At 46.5% G+C, this 19,486-nt stretch overlaps 1 long non-coding RNA gene across 1 annotated transcript; it reads left to right on the top strand.

The window, feature by feature from the left end:
• The first annotated feature begins 809 nt into the window (after window positions 1-809).
• LOC119707511 lies at window positions 810-19,157 on the top strand. Its single transcript, XR_005258774.1, has 3 exons — window positions 810-939; window positions 15,634-15,715; window positions 18,319-19,157. It is a non-coding gene; the product is annotated as an uncharacterized LOC119707511 (long non-coding RNA).
• Window positions 19,158-19,486: the final 329 nt, after the last annotated feature.

Here is a 19,486-nt window from a genome sequence, read left to right as displayed (position 1 = left end):
GTGCTCACCCACAGTCACACAGTTTTGGGTTTTTTCCATCAGCAGCAGGAAAGCCAGGGAATGGCAGCCCCAAGCCTTGGGATGACTCCTACACGTTCCTGTGGTTCTGTGCCCTTCTCAAAGCCAACTTGGCTCTGTCACAGCTGCTGTGACACAAGGGGAGACCACAGTGGGTTTCCTCTCCAGAGGCCTGTCTGAGGGAGATGCAGGTGTCTCATCCCACTTCCCACAGCATCCTGCAGCAGTCCCAGCGTGACCTGGGTGGGAATTGTGACCACACTCCCTCTACCATGCTCAGCATTACCAGAAACAGAGCAGATCATCAGCCCAGACAGGCCTGGCAGTACCTGTGTGGGCTTCAGCACCTTTCTCTGGAGCAAGGGGAAACAGGGCAGGGAGGCCATAACTGGGCTGCAGATAACCTGCACACAACTCACTGCAGGCACCCCGCTGCCAGCACCAGGGAAAGCAAAGTGGGTATTGCTGCTCTCTCCTGCAGCATCAACCTTCACGTGCTGAAACTGTGCTAAACATCTCCAGCCTCCTGCTATAATTAGTGCAGAGAGAGGATGTCTGAGAAGAGGAGTCTATTTTAGGTGTCATGAGTCACCTTCTAGAGATGTGGATTTTTTTTTTTTTTTGCACTGACCATATAGAAAGATCTGAAAGTAGCTACTTAAAATAGACAGTATAAATATGCATTGAAAGCCTGGAGCATCCTGCCCTTTAACTGGGTTATGATGTTCCTCCTTACCAAAGGGTGTGAAAACACTTTGTCACACTGAAATCTAAGCTGCTGCACCTAGGAGGGCTGTCAGCAGCCAACTCAGGTACAGAGGGGACAAGATGATGCTGGTGGAGTTTTTCCAAGCCATCCTGAACCAGCATCCTCATCCCACTGGGAAACAGCAAACTGCTTTTCAGCACAGACCCTGAACGGTGAGAAAACAGCTTTGGCATTGTTGAAAAGGGGGGGGTGAGTTAATATATTTCCATTTGTGGAAAAAGGGTCAAAAGATCAAGAGCTCTTGTTGGCTCAGTCTCCAAAAGGCAGGTCTATACATAATGTTTTCATTTTAAGCTGTGGCTAAAAGGTGAAGAAAATAAAGATGGGAAAAGGCATCCTCTTGATGCATTAGGGGAATGGCTGCAGTGAAGCCTCAGAGGTTTTCCTCACTGCAGCCCATGATTTGGGGGCTTCCTAGTTTCCTCTTATCTTCCTAGTTTTTCTGATTTTTCCCACTTAATGTTCCTCTACCCTTTCACAACAATTTCAGACACAAAAATTGTGTTGGCTAAAGTAAACCCCTGTGTTTGCAAGAGCCCAGTCTTTAACATTTTTTTGCTTATTCTTATTGAGATCTCACTCCCATTGTTTCATTTCTACTTTGAAACCCCTCAGTCTCCTGTTTCCACTATGAGCTGTTGTCATTGTTCCTTTTTTATGCCCATTCCAATTTACCCTCCTCTAAAGTTCCTCCTTTACCCTCCCAGCTCCCATGAAGACTCCCTCAACCCCTTCTGTAAATACTTCAAAGCTTTAGAGAATGAACTGTGCTTCAGCTCTGCATCCTTTTAAACAGCTCACTGAATATGCTTCTTGTTATTTTTAAGAATCTGTTAGAATTAAATCCCTGTAAGAAATCTGCCACCATTGTGGGGGAGAGCACATTAATCAAAGACACAAGCTTCTCCCCAGCTGCCTGGGCAGGGCCCAGCCTGGGATTGATAAATTGCACCTGGAGGTAACTAATAAATCTGAGAAGTCATTTGCTTTTTATGAACAGGAGCGGCAGGAGATGCAGCTTCCAGAGGAATTTGGGTGGAAGCAGAGCAGTGCCTGGAGTCCCCAGCACATTCCTCTTCCCATTCCCCTGCTCACTGTTCACCTGATGTCCTGCCAAGCACAGCAGGTCCTGCCACGCTGGGATGGGGAAGAGTTCAGGGAATCCCTGGGGTTTTTCCGAGGCACAGGGCAGGGGAGCAGCCAGAGCCTGCATCTGCCAGCACAGCCTGCACTGCTCCAGCAGGAGGGGAGGGTGCCCTGGCCTGCAGCTCTGCCCAGGACAGCAGTGCTGTTCCTGCCAGGGGCTGTGACAGCTGGAGACACCTCCTCCATCCATCCCTGCCTGTGCTGGAGGAGGAATTTTGCTGTTCTCAGCATTGGCACAGCAGAGAACCTCCTCATGAGGGACTTGGAGGTGAGGTCCTGAGATTCCCCAGCTCCTGTCACATAAAGGTCAGCACCTTCCCCTCATCGTGGTCCCAGCAAAGTGTCCCCACTCCCCACTGAGCAGGAGCTCCAGAAGAGTCACCCCTTGTGCTACAGCTCAATACCAGCACTGGGGACCCTGCTTTCTGTCAGCATTACCATCATGTACACGTCAAATAACCAGCCCATGGGCAACTTTCTCTCACTGCTATCACTGTCCACATTTGAGTGTTACCTCAGAAGTTTAGGAAACACAGTCCTTGTCTTTCTTGGTTGGAAACAATAACATGGTGCCCACATCATAAAAATCTGCAAGAACTAGGATAAATCATTAATTACACATCTGGTCCTAGAAAATAGTGCAGATTACTCTGTTCAAAAACATGGGGTCAGTGAAAACCCATCTTCTGTAGCACTGCCCAAGTGTTATTTCCTGTTTTCTCCAGATCACAAACTCCCGTGGGAAGCAGCCTTTTGTACCCGTGCACTGCACAGAACTGAACAGAGAGCTCTAGAAAACACACTCCAACCACCTACACTTCAGAGACCCAGAAGGGAGGATCAGACAGGATGTGATCACAGGAGAGAGCATACCCGACATGGGTTAAGATGTTTCCTCCCTCCCTCTCTTTTTCTTTTCATGTGAACGTCATTAGGGCAGCCTGGAAGAGCTTTCCTGACCCAAGCAGTGCTTTTTCCAGAAAGCCAGGACCAGGCATGGGCAGTGGGGCTCAGGTCCAGGGCACAGAAGGAGCAATCTGCTGGCATTGATCTATGGTGGGAAACAAATGCTTTTCCCTGATACATTAGAGAACAATTTAGACACCACGCTTCAAATCAGAAAGCTGCAGCCTGTATTTCCCCACTGACCTCACTGCAAGAGAGGATCAGAAACATGTTTGGAAAGTCAGAAGTGTTTGGGGTCATGCTGAGAAAGAGGCAATCCTTATTCTGCTCCAGGATGTGCTGGCGTCTGCCAAGGCTCTGATTCAGTGACTATCAAAAAGTGTCTCTGCTATCCAAATGTCCCTTTTTTCAAAGGGACATTCTCTCTGTGGGCAGGGAGAATGAAAGAAGAGCCTTGTCTGCACCTCTCAGTAGCACACCTGGGGATAAATGTGTCCCCTCCCCTGAGGCACTGTGCAGTACATCCCACTCATCCAGAGATGCAGGGACAGAGATCAGGACATCACATCCAGTGGAAGCCCTCCCAGTGCTCCTGGCCATGTCCAACGTCCACACCACATCCCTCACTGTGGAACATCATCCCCAAATCCGCCCCCTTGGTCAGAATCAGCAGCTGTGACTTTTATTTTCCCTTTCCTACACAGGGCTGCTCTGGTATTTGTTCACAACACGGGCTGTGTATCACATCAGAGGGGAATTACTTACTGCCAATTATTACATTAAAGTTCAAGTGGAACAATGTACTAATTGTCTTGTTATAGCTATTAAAGCTCTGGTGTGCAAGCAAGGCACTTTTCAGACTATCTGCATCCTCTGTGGTGACACATGAAGCATAACATGATCTGCTAAGAAGTGACTGCTGATACAGTCATAGACCATTTAATAATATGTACATTAAATAAGCAGATATTATATATAAATCTACAGATATATATAAATAATAGAAACTTTCAAGTTCAAGATTTGCTGGGGATTCTGCAAGCTCCTGGAAGCAGCTGCTCTCTCACTGCCAAAGCAAAAGTGCTTATGACCAAATCCAAACTTTTAAAAAGGAGCAAATACAGCAAGAAGTAGCACTCTAGTAAGAAGAGGAGAGGAGACATCTCATCTCTTCCCAACAGGACACTGGCAGCAAGCCAGCCCAGGCATTTCAGTGATCCCTGCCTTCCCCAGGGTCTGATCCCTCACTGGAGGGTTTTGGGTGTAGGGGAATCCTGGTGAGATTTCATGCAACTCTGAGCTGTCTCTGGCATCTTTGCAGGGAGTTAATTCAGTTCCTTCCAAAGGGCTTAGCAGGTAGATAAATGTGTGAGCTGCTCCAGGGATTTCCAGCTGGGAGGGGAACAAGGTGATGTGAATAGCACCATGACTTTCTTGCAGCTAGGAGAAGAAAATAGCCCACTGTCTCCCTGCTTCCCACCACTGCATCAAATCAAGGTGTCATGGTCAGACATGCAGCAGGAACCAGCTCTGCTGCTCAGACATTGCATGAACATCTTGAGATATTAGTAGGAGGTAACTAACTCTTTCCTCAAAGCAATGTGTACAAAAGGAAGAATAAAAGGCCAGAATGGGATAAAATCAAGTTTAAATGGCAGCTGCAGGGTTTTATCCTCAGCCAGGTTCTTGTACAAGCTCTCTTGCAACTGCTTATAACATTTTTCCAGAGCTCCAGCTATACTGCTTGCACAATTCTCACAGACCAGCTTTGGGGCAAGGCCATTCCCTGGCCAGATTGACACAGAGGTGTTTTACAGCTGGGACACGAGTCCAGCTTCCAAACACACAGCTCAGTCCAGCACAGTGGGGTCTGTGCCTAGAAAACGCCTCCCCACACTGGGGGCCATGTGGACCCAGATATTTCTGAAGCAAAACAGAGATGAAGGAAAGAGCACAAAGTCCCCGGCCCAAAGGAGGGGGACCTGTGTCACCCTACCACATCCACCAGGTACCTCTGCTCCTTGCACAACCTCCCCATTATCAGCTGATACCTCCCCCACTATTGTGTGACCAGAGCAAGACCCAAGATCCAAGCCTTTCTTTCTTGACTTGCTCCTCCACTGGTGCAGGTTGAGGATGCCAGCGCAGCAAAATCTGTCACCAGCAGCTTCCACTGGGGATGGCTGAAACCTTTTAGAGATTAAAGGAAAAAACATGGAGAAAGAATCTCCTTTCTGTGCCAGAAACACACAAAGCCAAAAGCTTTCCACAATGCAGGAGAGGATGAGGATTTGGGGAGCCTATTCTAACACCCAGTAAAGTCAGTGAAAATATTTCCCAGTTATTTCAGTGTGCCCAGCAGAGGAAAGAGAAGTCCTTAAGAAGTCCTTTAACCTTAAAATCTTCAAGACCAAATCTGTTCAGATTGCTACTTTTGTGGGTTTGGGGAGGATTGATTGAGAAGAAGAGGCAGATAAGAGCTGAGTTTCAAAAAAAAAAAAAAAAACCATTGTTTTCTTTGTGACTATTTGAAACTGTAGCTTAATGTTATCAATCCCTTGGCCTGGTGCAGCTTGATACCAGCTGGGACTGTGCAGCTGGCTGGTGTCACCACTGAAGTGTGATCCTGCTTTTATGGCACTGCCTCAAAGGGAGGGCAAAGCAATGTACTCATTTTGGCATCATCTTTAGTAAATCTTTAGTAAAAGATAGGAAAAAAAGTGTGAGCAGAAAGCGGTATCTTACAAAGAGGGTAATGAGAGATTCAATAATATTCAGGTATAAACAGGAGCTCCTCTAAACTAACCAAGTTAAATTCCAGTCTGAATACATTTTATAGAAACGATGCATCACACTAGACACAAATTGCAACTAAAAATAGACAACTTTTTGCAAGGAAACCACACTGCAAGCTAACCAAACAAATGACTTCCCACAACTTCAGCCCCAGCTTTGTCTTTCTCCTGGCCTGGGTCCCCTTCCAGCTCATAGGGCCCTCTCCCAACAGCCCACACCCGGGGGCCTGTTTGCACGGATGGAGCCAGCTCCCCCAAACCCCCATCAATCCAATCTGACATGGAACAGACAGCTCCAGCAAGCCCTGAAGAAGGCAGCAAACCCTCCCAGAGCCAGCAGGGCTCCTGCTGCACCTCTGGGGTCTGAGAGAGGACAGCGATGTGCCAGCAGCCCCCTGTAACCCATCAGGATGTGCGTTAGAGCCCTGGGATGCACCAACCTGGGATGCAATTACCACCCACACCAAGCCATCCCCTGACAGCCAACAGAGCTGCAGGTTCCAAACCTGTAAGGAGAAGGAAAGCACCACCAAATAGATTAGCTCCACAGTTGGGCTCTTAATTATGGGTCATTTAGTTCAGTTAATCAATAGGCAGACTTCTTTAACCGGCTAATTATGCCAAACTGCTTCCACAATGAGCAGGTTTGCTGCTGGTTGTTAACCATGAAGGGATAATATTTCACTGTAAAGATAAGAAGCTCCCAGTCCTCAGACAAATGCTCTGCAGTCACAGGCTGCAAATTTAACCCCTTCCACACCAAACAGAGGCTCACAGCTGGATCAAAAAGGTACCAGCATCATTGGCTTCTCAGGGCTGAAGCACCAGGGTGAATATTGCCTCGAGTGAATCACTCAGATCATTTACTCTCCAAATCACTCCTGTTCAGCTAAACAGGAGCTAAAAATTATCTATGCAAATCAACCAGCTGAACTTCTTGGTGGCAGGCCTGATAAAAACCAAGCAGCCTCTGTTGCCTTTCGGGCAAGGAATGCAATTCCCTCCTTTGCTTTGCCAGGCAGTTGCACGAGACAGCGAGTCCCAGCTGAGGCAGGAGTCTGGAGAGCCAAGCCACATCCTCCTTCCAGACCCTGCAAGAGCAGATCAGCATGCAGAGGAGGAGGTCTAGGCCCTCATTTTTCAAAACAGATAAAAGGCCAAGACAACCTCTTGTAACTTTTAGTTGTTTAGAAAAAAGAACGGCTTTTGTTGCAAACTTGAAGAACTGATTACTGGATTCAAGGCCTCTATTGAGGTCATCAAATAGTTATTGCAATAGAGCAAGATAAGAGCTAAGTGATAGCAAAAGTTTGTAGCTGAATTTCCTGGATATTTGTTTTAACAGAACAAAGCAATCTGTGCTCGGGGTCTGCTGGCAAATTGCTGTAACTGGGGAATAACCTGCTGAGAGAGCATCCCAGCAGAGCCCCCTCAGGATGCTGCTCTGCCAGGCTGGGATCCCTCTTCCACTGCTGGGCTTTCAGACACCCCTCTGCTGGAGGGCTCCACTCCCAGCCAAGGATAACTGGGACTGTCCTCAGTGCCTCCACTGGCTTCTGAATGACTGCAAGGCAACTCACAGTTCCTGTCCTACCTGTATCCCCTATTTTGATTTCCACATCTCCTTTCACCTTCTTAACACCCACCTACTGGCAAACCAGACCTTGGCTTTTGCTGCTTGAGAAAGCCAATTAATGCAGCATTAAATAAAATCCCTGGCCTTAAGACTTGGCCAAAAATGTATCTGCATGGAGAAGTCACACTGTTGTAACTTACACCAGGATGACTGATCCAGTTTGATGCTGCCATAAAAACACAACTGAAAGCCACAAATACCTTTACCAGTAGTATCAGCCATCTTTGTGAGGAGGAGAGTTCAATTAGTTGAGCATTCAGAATAATTTTAGAATAAATCCCTGTGTGTCTAATTCAGCCCATCACACCAGCACAAAACTTGCATTTCTGCAGTTCTTAGTAACAGGGGAATCCTGACATGCAGTGCCTGGGGCAGAGGATGGCCCACAAGCTGCCTCTGTCACCTCTTCACGTCTCTGAGGATCTTTTTGGGACCTCTTCACTGCATTCTCAACTACAACAGACCTCAATAGGTACAAAATTTAAGATTTTTGCTGATAAAAGTTTTACCTTTCCTCCCCATCACCTTCTTTTTGGCACGTGAAGCTGTATTGTTTTCTGAGGAAGCAAGGCTTTAACTTCAACATTTGTCTGCCTTCAGCTCTTTCTAAAATATGCTGTTGAAGTGCAAGCTTTATGTAAGCTTTACAATTTTAGAAGCTATTTTCTAACCTCCTAAAACATTACAAACATTGCAATGTTGACTGGAAAAAAAAAATGGAACAGACTTGTAGAAAAACAGGCATTGCTGAATCACTAAAAAGATCTTTAAAGAGCAGTAATGTTTGTATCCCAAAGTGTATAATCTGCTGAATTTTCTTGCTGAAAAACAGGGTGCTATCAAAAAGGGCTGCAGTTGGATTCCAAGGGAGATTGGGCAGAGCTGCAGGATCAGATTCCAGGCTAATTCCATGTTTACTCTGGAAAAAGTGCCACTGAGATTTAAACCCACCATTTCTAGTACTATAAAACATCACACATCCCCACATGCAAATGATTTATTAAACTTAAGTGCATCTGCCAGCAGCAGGAATATCAAACTAGAAACTGGGAAACAGAAGCTTAATAGTTCATGTTTAAGGGGAAAAAAAAATCAAGGCTGTTTTTACCCAGATCATGAGAAAACAATGGGATAAGGGGTATTCCTTTGGGACATGCAGTGCTAGATTGCAGATGTGATTCACAGAGACATTCAATCAGATGGCACATCAAAAGCAATGGTAAATTACACGTCTTTGATAAAAAAAAAAAAAAACATTAACTCTTAGATAGTTGGCCACAGAGGAAGGCAATTAGATTTAGCATTATTTGTTAAACAACAGGCACAAGATGATACATAGTGAATTTTTTGCAGTAATGGCCATTCCTGGTCATTGGTTTTGAAGAGAATAAATCTGTCACTTGAGTGAAAACAATTGACAGCACCATTTATTACCTTGCATGCTTCAGAATAACAACACAATTTACATGTTGCCCTTTGGCACTGGGACTCTGAGCTTGCCTAGAAACAAAGCAAAAATATCTACAGACCTGGTAGCAAGGATTTAAGCAGCAAATGACCTTATGGGGTTTATTTAAACTTCTGTAATGGTGCACTCTTGTTCAGCCTCTGGTTGTAGAAGAAATAGGTTCTTCTGGAGAATCCACAGCCTTGAGACTCAGAAACACAAAGGGTCATGCAGAGGTCTCTGTGTGTAATAGTTCAGAGAGTAATGTTTTAGCTCTGATCCTCTGAGATATCTCCTGGGAATTGAAGATATTTGGTTTCCTTGCAGAGGCTTTAAAGGGCTGGGTCCATCTAAAAGGAGGAAATTTTCCCCTAGCTCATGAAGATAAATCTTTGTGCTAAATCTTTCTTTTCCATATGAAAAGGCCAGGTCCTCGGTACAAGCCATTTACCCAATGGAAAATAAACCAACAAAATCTAAGGGAAACATTACTAGAATAGAATATACTCTGCCAAAAAAGAGACTAAATATCCCAAAGATGCTGCCTTTGATAGTGACATCTTTGTGGCATCAGCTGTTGGCATCTTTGTGGCATCAGCTGTTGGCTGGGGTTTGTTTTTGAGAAGGTGTCCTATGACACCTGTTACAAATACATGAGACACTCAAGTTTGGGTTCAGTTCTAATGGAGGAGAAGTCTGAAAACAATTTTGGAAAGGCATTTAAAAGGGATAATTAGCTCTTTGAATCCAATAGAAACACTTAGGTTGAGAGCTATTATAAACCTCTACAAAGCACTTCTGTCTACTTCAGCAGCAAAAAAGTTGTCCAGAATGGGTAAACTGAAAATACCTTGCACTCACCCTTATGGAATTAAGCTGGTCTGTAAATGGATGCTTAGGACAGCCAGGTGCTGGCAAGGCTTCCTCTCTGCACAGGGAGGTCTCCACAGCTCCAGCACACCCCTGCAGGAGCCAAACCACAGCTTTTCCCAGCACAGAAGCCTCAGTTCAGCAGTGGCCATTCCAGCTGAGAGCGTTCAGGCTGCTCTTCCCTTGGGCAGTGATGCCCTGAGCCTGAAGGAAGGGCAGGCCAGCACCCAGTAATCCTCTCTTGGTATAATTACCATGCAGACTGGGCTGTTTGGTCTCATTTTCCAGCAGTTTGGTAGCACATGGCCAGGTCAGCCTGGCCATTTACTGAGGAGCTCCACCAGCCCCAAGCACTGCTCTGCACATGGTGAAATTCTAGGGGATTATTACAGCTGGAAATAGCATTTACATTTTCAGCTCACACCTTGTGCCTTTGTGCCTCCTCCTGCAGCACCTTGGTCCTTGGAGAGCTATGAAGCACCTGTCACTCTGAATTTCCCTACTCTCAGCATTGTGATATTGTTATAATAAAGTCAATTAAATCCTGGGTTTCAAGTACCTTGACAGATTTTAGCCCTGTGCTGTTACAGAACATTTGCAAAGATCCAGGCTATGTCTGCTTTCCTAGTACTGATTTTTTCCCTAATTCCTGGAGATGCTAACATATAACCAGAATGTCTTTTTTTTTTCTTTTTTAACAGTTGTCACCAACCTGTAGTTATGTTGTCAAATAAACTGCTGATACAGGTGTATTATTTACTTCAATTTCTGGCAGGGCTGAGAGCAGAGTTTCTTTCGTTGTTGTTTTTTTTTTTTCTTTCTTTCTTTAAACACCACATCATGAATTCCCACCTGACTCACATGTCAGTTCAGAGCTCAAAAATACCCTAAATCCATGTGAACAGACTGAATGACCAAGAAACACATGAGAGGGCTCTGGACAGCCCAGGACCATGAAAGTCCCTGTCCATAACAGCAGACAGAAACCACCAACCAACCACAACCCCTTGCTACAAACAGCAATCACCTGGAGGTTTGAACCTCTCCCTCTCTAGTAAAATCAAGAAACAAAGGCTCTAGGTAGGGATTATTTAGCTATTTAACCATTCCGCTTCCAGTCAGAAGAGTCAGGGCCAAATCTTGTAGATGTTCTCATTTTTACAAAGAGATTAGCACAGCAAAACTCTGGGCAGTGGGATTTATTTTTTTTTACTTTATTTCCTCTTCCTCAGGTCTGACACAGAGATCTTCAAGAGGAATTGTGCCTAGTCTGTGGTGTATAAGGTGAAAGCTAGATCTGCTCACATTTAGAGTTCTCTTAACCAGGCCTGATTTTTTTTTTTATCCAGTTCCCTTCATTGTGCTCCACATCTGCTTCCTCTTTAAAACAAAATTTGGCAATGGATGAAGCAGCACCATACCAGGCTTGTGGGGCAAACAGAGGTCACATTACCTGTCTCTGCGTATGGAGACTAAAAGCAGAATACTTAGTGTTATTAGCTTTTCTGCATGAGCGATCAATCCCAAATTGGACATATGGGTGCCATGGACAGACTGATAAAAGTAGCATTTATTTTTTTCTGAGTGAGCTATTTACTACTTACTTGGGACTGCAAGAGCAACTGCAAGCTCTCCTGCAGTGATGTGCTGCTATCATTCTTTGTGATAAGGCTGAAACCATTAGGCAGACAATAAACAAACAAACAAACAAATAAATAAAGGGGAAAGTGCTCATGTAAATGCTGGGGGAATACTTGAAGGCAAACTGGATGTCTGCTAAGAAAAATGACACCTCTAAATTTTGTCCTTCGCCAGGCTACTCCTGCTAGCTCTCTGCAGGGTTATCTGAAGATGTAAAATAATCTTCTACCTATTTTAGATAGGTATCTATCCTCAAAGGCTCTACTACACAAAAGCTTCCCTTTCTCAAAAACACTCAAATAACAAAATGCCAAATTCTTGCACAGTTTTCCCTCACAGCCTTTGTTTATCCTTTATTTCATAAATGGAGAGACAAAGTCACAGCCATGCTGTGCCAGGCAGCACAGCTGAGTTTCCCCATGTATAGCGGTGGGACTTTGCTCACAAGAAGAATTAAAACCCCACCAATGAATCACATTAAAGCTCAGATGACCTTCAGCAAGTCTCAGAAATTAACTCTGACACTTACAACCACACACCTTGTAAGGCAATGGGGAATGATCACCCAGCTTTGCCACATGGTCTTCCCAGGCCTTTTGCTGTTCAGATGAACTTTCTCTGAATTTGGAAAATTTCTGCCTCCTGGGGAACAGGGCAGCTACATCCAACAGGGGCACTTCTTACCAGGTCAGGCCAAGCAGTTGTTCCTGAAGGTGAATTTGAGGCTCCCCACAGCCCTTCTGCACTCTTCCCTGTTCTCAAGTGTCTGGAAGGAACTGAAAGAAGTCTCGTCCTGGAATCAGGGAAATCACAGCAGGGCACTGCCTTCAGCCCAGTCATGGCCCCTTGCTTCATGAGAGAGACACCCATTTCTTTAAAACACTCCCTCAGCTTCTGGTTTTTTGTTTCACTTCCCTTCCCTGCCCTACCCTTTGACACTGCAGACCACAAGTTTGGACTTTAGCACCCAGGAAGCAGCAGGCAGACAGGCCTGGGTCACTGCTGCACCCAGACCAGCAATGCAGACATACCTGGGTCATTTCTGCACCCAGACCAGCAGTGCAGGCACAGCTGGGTCACTGCTGCACCCAGGCCAGCAGTGCAGGCACACCTGGGTCACTGCTGCACCCAGGCCAGCAGCTCAGGCACAGCTGGGTCATTTCTGCACCCAGACCAGCAGTGCAGGCACAGCTGGGTCACTGCTGCACCCAGGCCAGCAGCTCAGGCACAGCTGGGTCACTGCTGCACCCAGGCCAGCAACGCAGGCACAGCTGGGTCACTGCTGCACCCAGGCCAGCAGCTCAGGCACAGCTGGGTCACTGCTGCACCCAGGCCAGCAGTGCAGACACAGCTGGGTCACTGGTCTGCCTAGACCAGCAATGCAGGCACATCTGGGCACCTGCCTGGTCCAGGGCTTTTGAGGAGCATCTGCTTCACCACAGGATGTAAAGCAGGGAACAGCCAAATGCTCTGAAATTCATGCTTTGCACTTTCCCAGGTAATTCCCTCTATAAGCACTGTCCTTTCTATATGGCACGCATACCAACCTGCACACTTTGCTCCAGAAAAATCTTTTCCTAACCTCCATCCCCAACAGGAAACCACCCCACAGGGGCTGATGGTCATTGCCCTGTCTGAGCACAGTAGACACCAAAGGAGCAGCACGAAAAACAAACTCTGTACGAAACAGTGCACAGAGTTTCCAGGAGCCCCCACATAAATCATCTTAAACCCACTGAAATCACAGCCCAAGCCAAAAAACTGTTCCCCTTAACACTGGGACATTTTTAGGGTTTGGTGTTTTTTTTTTTTTCAACTGGCAGATTAACTGGAAAACTGTTTTCATTTCACATGGCTTTACAAGTTGCTCCAAGTTGTTTGCAGCCCAGCAATTTGAAATGTCTGCTCCTGCAAAGCTGTCTACATTTCTTGGCACAGCTGAGCTTTCCACTGCAGATCCCATGCAATTAATCTGGTCTTTAGAAAGTGAAAGTCAAACGAGGAAGTCCAGTTGCAGTTATGGGAATCTTTTCATGAGCTTTAATAGAAACTGAACTAAACACTGGGATAACTCAAGGCTTTGCAACAGTCCCCAGGCTTGAGACAACAGACATGGGGAATGGACTGCAGTGATTGATGTTTTGCATCCCTGGACAGTGCTACTCCCAGCTCTGGCTAGCTAGCATGGAGCAGATATACCAGAGCCATGTCCCACGGGCTGTCTGGGAGGTTGTGAAGGTTAATTATTGTGGATTGATAAATGAAGACAAACAGGACAAGCACACACCCATCCTAAGCACATTTTATAGGTGCCAGGATGCATAGTGTGCTGGCCCTGCAGTTTGTGTCACACACCCCACGTGTGAGCCACCCACACGCTGCAGCCCACAAGGAGATCTCCTCAGCAGTGCATCCTCCAGCCTCATCCCCAACTGCAGAGACAGCATAAACCACAGGGGACAATGTCAAGGGAGGCAGTCAGCCCAGGTCTGGGATAAATCTCAGGAACAAGACACCTGGCAGGTCACCTTGCTCTGCTCCCCCAGCACAGGCTTTTGCCTCTCTGGTGGAACTGCCTCCAGCAGCCATCCTGCAAGAGCTTGTTAAAACAAGCCCAGCAGCACCACTGCTCCCCATGCCAGAGACTTGAATCATGAGATCATAAACAGGGCTGATGGGATCATAACTAACACGCCTGACAGCTCTCGCTGCTCGCTCCGCTTTTGTCTCCACACTGGGGACAAAAGGGGGCTTGGAGCTGAAATGGAAGCCCAGGACACGTCCCTGCAGCCTCAGAGGTGTTACTGGGCTTGCTGGGCAGCAAACACAGCTCTTGTAAGGCACTAGAAAACAAGCTGCTGCATTGTGCACTGCATGCCTGAGCAGTTCAGGCAGGGACCCGGCCAGGCTCCCTCCCAGCACAGCAGCAGGAGCCAGGTGGGAAGCCTGGGATGGAGGGAGGGGGCAGGAGAGTGCAGCACAGCACATGCTGGGCTCTTCAGCTGTGGCAATGTGAGAATCACGGTGAAAGCATATTCTTTGACTATAACCAGAAAATGAGAACCATAATGAGTCATAAAAATGAAAGAAACTGCTGAAAATCAGCAAGAACTAGGAAAACACACTTCCTTTCTGCATCCAGAAAGGATAGCAAGGGCAGCAATATTTCCTTAGCTGGACAGGTAAAACACTTCTGTGGGTCTGCAGTTACTGGGTTAAGAGATCTTCTGGGACTTGAGCTCAGGGAAATAAAGGCCCCATGGGGTGAAAGGCAGGGCAGCTGCAGGAGCAGCCCAGCCCAGGCACCTCTGTGGCTGTGGGATGGAGACAGATCAGCCCAGGCTGCTGCCTGGCCGAGTGGAGCCATGGCAGAGCTGGGCACACCCTGCAGCATCTCTAGGGAGGCAGGATGGCCCCAAACTGAGCCAAACCAGGCTCTTGCACCCCAGGTGTAGCCCGTCATCAATCACATGCAGGTGAAGCTCTCACACACTCATCCAAAAACAGCTGCTCTGGGGTGCAAGACCCACCCCAGGCAAGGTGTGACCCCTGCCACGGGAGTGACATCTCCCATTTATCATGTCCCACTGCACCCAGCTCAGGCTTCCATCCAAGGGCAATCCAAAAATGCAAGTGGGCCTGCAATCCGATGAGCTGTGGAACTGAAAGGAGATGAAGCTTTTCTACAACTGCTGATTAGGTTATTTTCATGGATAAAACATTAATGATAGGTTTTTGGATGGTAAATTGGTATGGGAGGAGATAGATTTTCCAAGGTGTCAGAACATTTTGTTTCAACATTTTTCAAAATGAAAATGTTGACATTTTGCAAGGGAAAAAAAATAGTTTAGTTTTAGTTTAATATTAAATTCATCAAGAGGAAAACTCCAGAAAATGATCCATTTTATGTCAAGCATTTTAGAACTTAGGTCAAAATGAAATTGGGGTTGAGATTTGTTTAATTAATTGAACCCTTCTGGAAAGTACAGCTTTCAGCTGGCCTGAAGTGATACAACCCAGTTAACACATTCAGGCATGGAGATAGATAATTCTACATTCAAATTGAAGGGAAGTGGGGGAAGATAAACCAGCTTGAAAGAGCAGTATTTACTGAAACACAAGGAATAGGTTGGGAGAGGGAGTGAGATGAACAGGACTGAACAGTGCAGATGTCAGGGGAGAATATTCTAAGCAAAAAAAAAAAAAAAAAAAATTATGTACAAGTGCATAGACCCCACTGGAAAGGGATAGAGGATTTGGCATTATAGGGGAAAAGTAGGATGCAGAAGACAAGGGGCTTTGCAAGCATGCCTTAATCCCTTTGCATCCTCAGGCTAAGCCCAGCTTCAGAAGATATAAATGCTTAAATAAACATGAGTCAATTTATTATTCCTCTGTGTTTCAGATCCTCCTCACCTTCTGCCTGGCTCATTTACTGCAATTAAATGCTTGTAAACAGATTATACCCTGAAAGCTACATTTTCCTGGTAAGTGGTCACCTTAACCTCCTCTGCGTTGACTGTGGCTAACATTCCCCAGGTCACACTATCATCCCTGAGTAATGGGAGCAGAGTGAATCACGAGGTCACTTGGTTGGACAAAACTCTCTCCAGCATCCAAACCACATCTGAGACTGGGCTTTGCTGGTGACTGTGACAAGCACTGCTTACACACTCAGGAAAAGGATTACTAATGTCATCATTCTTATAAATCTGAGCAAAACCTGCCCTGGACACAGGACACACGCTGCTGTATTAGGCTAGTAAGCATAATGACAAACTCTGTACTCACACAGGTTTGCTTTGTGGTTGGTTATGGCTTTGTACACGCTGTGAAAACAGCAAAGTGGAGCCTGCTGTGACACAGTGCAATTTTCTGGAAACCAGAAAAGCTTCTCCAAACCGTTCTGAGAACTGGTGTTCAATTGCCTTGTTTTTAACTCTGATCAAAATATTTTTCCTCGCAGCCAATACAGGTGTGGGGAACTGCATGGCCAGCTTGTGGAACCTTCAACAAGCCTGACTTTTAATGCTTTGTTTGGTTTTAGAGGCAAGGTCTGAGCTGAAATACTGCTGACAGAAACAGAGTTTATTATGGATTCTCAAATGGGAAGCAAGTTCTGAGATGGTGTGGATGAGTAACTCCCCTGAATCAAGTGGGGTCACCAGTTTACAGTAATTGTCAGTCTTGCTCTATATTTTCTGTCCTCTGACACTGACTCTGTCAAACTGCATTGATTGTCTCTACCAGGAAAAAAAAAAAAAAACCAAAACATATACATGGGAGAGAATAAGCAGTCTTCCCACATTCAGGTTAGAAGATTTTGCTCTCCAGAACAGGTTTAAGCAGATAATTTCTCTCCTGTATCTCTCAGAGCCCACCCTTCATTTCCCCAAAACACAAAATAGCTCTGCAAAAATGAGTAAGAAATGTGAAGTTGTCATGGGAAAGAACTACATTGCCTAAGCTGAGCTTGTAGCATGAGTTTCACAGCTGAGTGGTGCCTGTCACGGGCTGATCTCTCTCCATCCCTTTGGAAAAGCAGCCTGAAAGTCAAGACTTGTGCTCTCCCCCAAGCCAACACGCTGTGCTGCCCTTCACTGCCTCAAGCCCAGCAGAACAGAGGCAAGGAGGCTGCTGCGTGCCACTCACTACAGGAAGCCAGCTCTTGGTTTTTACATAACCATCTCTATTCTGAGCTTTATGAAAAGTTCATAAAAGGGAAGGAACAGAAAGTCACGGTGACAATGCAGCCCAACTCAGAGATGCAGTGTGGTACTTAGCAGTGTTTACCTGCTCCAATAATTCTGATCCCAGGGCAGAGCACTGAAGATTAGCTCCAGACCTCATTAGGCAGGATAGAATTATGTGGGTTAACAAAGTAATACTCTTGGCTTTCCCTTGCATTTTAAAAGTGGCTTGAGACCTATAAAATCCCTTTGAATTTTATTAAAAGTCTTCTGCAATCATTTTTCATCCTGCAGCCCAGTTGAGCTGAACTAATAAATTAGCATGTTATCTGTGTGGATATCCATTAGAGCTTCAAATGAAGATTATTAGAGCCAAAGAACTAACAATGCCACTTACAGCTGGGGAGGAAGCAAACTGCTCCACTGAGCACTGGGCACTGGAGATAACCAAGGAGGGACAAATCCACCCCAAGAGCCAGCAGCACGTGGGCAGCATGAGGAGCAGCAGCTCCAGTGCCCAAGGGAAGGCCCTGGCCACCCTGGGCAGGCTCTGGCCATCCTGGGCAGGCAGCCAGAGGCAGGAAGAGCCAGGCAGGAGCTGCTAGAATTGAGTTTGTGTGAGAGCTCCAGTGAAGGCAGGGAGCCCAGGCACATCCCACAGGGCACTGTGCAGCCAGCGCGGCTCTGCTGCAGGCTGCCACTGCCTGGGCTTTCCCTGCAGCAAGCTCGTCACAAGGCAGGGTTTTAAAGGAAATGTCATCACATGCTGCCTGGTTCACTGAACCACAGCAGCTTGGTTGTGCTTCCCTGGGCTCTTTTCTTTCCCTTGAACAAGAGCCTGTTCCAGGGCTCCAGCCACAAACTCGCTTCTCAGCCCCCACCTGCACCAACACCAGTCTGACATTCATGTGGGCATGGGTTGCTCTTTCCCAAAAGAAAAGAGCTCCTGCCTGAGCTTGAGCTTCATGATGTGATACCCAAAGTGAATTTCAAGATACATCTCCAAGCTGCTGATCTTCCCCTGGGGTCATACAGTCAACCATTTTAGAATGTCTTTATTTCCAGCCTTCCTTCTCTTCATCTAATTCCCTTTCACCTCCCACTCCTATCCTTTATTACTCTTCTATTATTTTCTAAGAGGAAAATGTTTCTTTTTACTCTCAATCTCTGTTCTTTTCCTCCTGTCATTCCCTTCATGTCTCAGCCATGATGATATTTTTGTTCATGCAATAACTAGTTTGCTCTTTCTCCTCTTCCCACTGGGCTACTTTGATCTACTGCTCCTGTGTCTGTTTTACACATTCCTTTTCCTCCCTCCAAAGACACATCAGCCTATTTCCCATTCCCTCCTCCTTACTCATCTCTCTTTTCCTGCTCTGATCTATTCTTGCTGCACCAAGCTCGTTTCATGTGGAGATGGATTCAAAACCTGCTCTGCTGCCCGGATGGGCACTACAATGAGTGCTGAAGGACATGGTCTGTCAGTCCAGTCACCCTAAACCAACGCAGGGTGCCACTGTGACACCCTGCCCTGGCTTTATTGAGAAGAACACCACCTCCCTTCCAGAGGAAAACCTAACCCAGGGAGCACTGGGGATGCTAATCCCTCGGTCACTGCAAGTTCAGCAGATCAAGTTGCAGCACAAACCTGGAAAAGCCCCCAGGGATCTGTCTCACTGCCTGGACCTTTAGCAGGAAATGTGCCAACCAACGGGAGTGGACTTTTTTGTTGTCTGTAATCAAGTAAATCTCCCCAAAATGAGTAAAATTTACTTGCAGCTTCACAGAATTGTGGAAAGAATTTTAGAGCCGTGTACAGTTACAATAAATCACAGCAAGATTTGACATCAAACAGGAGGGAGCCTGGTACCCCCCATAATGGGAAACGACCTGGGGGTGGAAATTACCCTTCCCCTCCACATGGCAGCCACTTGTAACCATTGTCCCTTGCCTGAGGACCTGTCTAAAACCTGTGCTTTTTCACCCTTGCCAAACAAGACATCAGCACTCCCTGCAGCTTCTCCTCCTGATGAAAACACGCTTCTACCTAACCTGGCTGCTTCAGGGCGCAAGCAGGTAACAAATGGCACAGAAACTGCTGCAGCATCCTCTCCTGAGACAGAAAGATGCTTCCTCGGGGGCAGGCACTGTGCAAAAGGGCCTTTTGCAGCCAGAACATTTGGACAAAGAGCTCACATTTGACCATTTGGTGCCCAGCAAGTGCCCACTGGGCATCTGGGCTGGCTGCCAGGCCATTAGTCCAGCTGCCTCACCTCTGGGCTGTGATGAGCAGCACTTAATTCAGAGGTTACAACAGAATGTTTTGGCCACTCCAATACACAGTACACCATCCAGTGATTTCATTAATGCTGTGGAGCTGTGGGACTCTTGCAAACGCTGGCATTCTCCTGGAAAGGAGTAAAGAGGCTTACTGCATTTTCCTTGTTCCAGGCTGGAGAAGAGGGGAACAAAGTGCTGTGCTTGGTGTGATAGGAGTGGTCTGTCAGCAGAGCGAGTCTAAGCTAAAAGACCCAGCTGATGGCAAAGGAAGAATAGTTCACTTACCAG

This window comes from Motacilla alba, chromosome 15 (assembly GCF_015832195.1).
Source record: "Motacilla alba alba isolate MOTALB_02 chromosome 15, Motacilla_alba_V1.0_pri, whole genome shotgun sequence".
Taxonomy (NCBI): domain Eukaryota; kingdom Metazoa; phylum Chordata; class Aves; order Passeriformes; family Motacillidae; genus Motacilla; species Motacilla alba.
The sequence above is the reverse complement of the archived record's forward strand: the minus strand, read 5'-3'. Positions and strand labels throughout refer to the sequence as shown.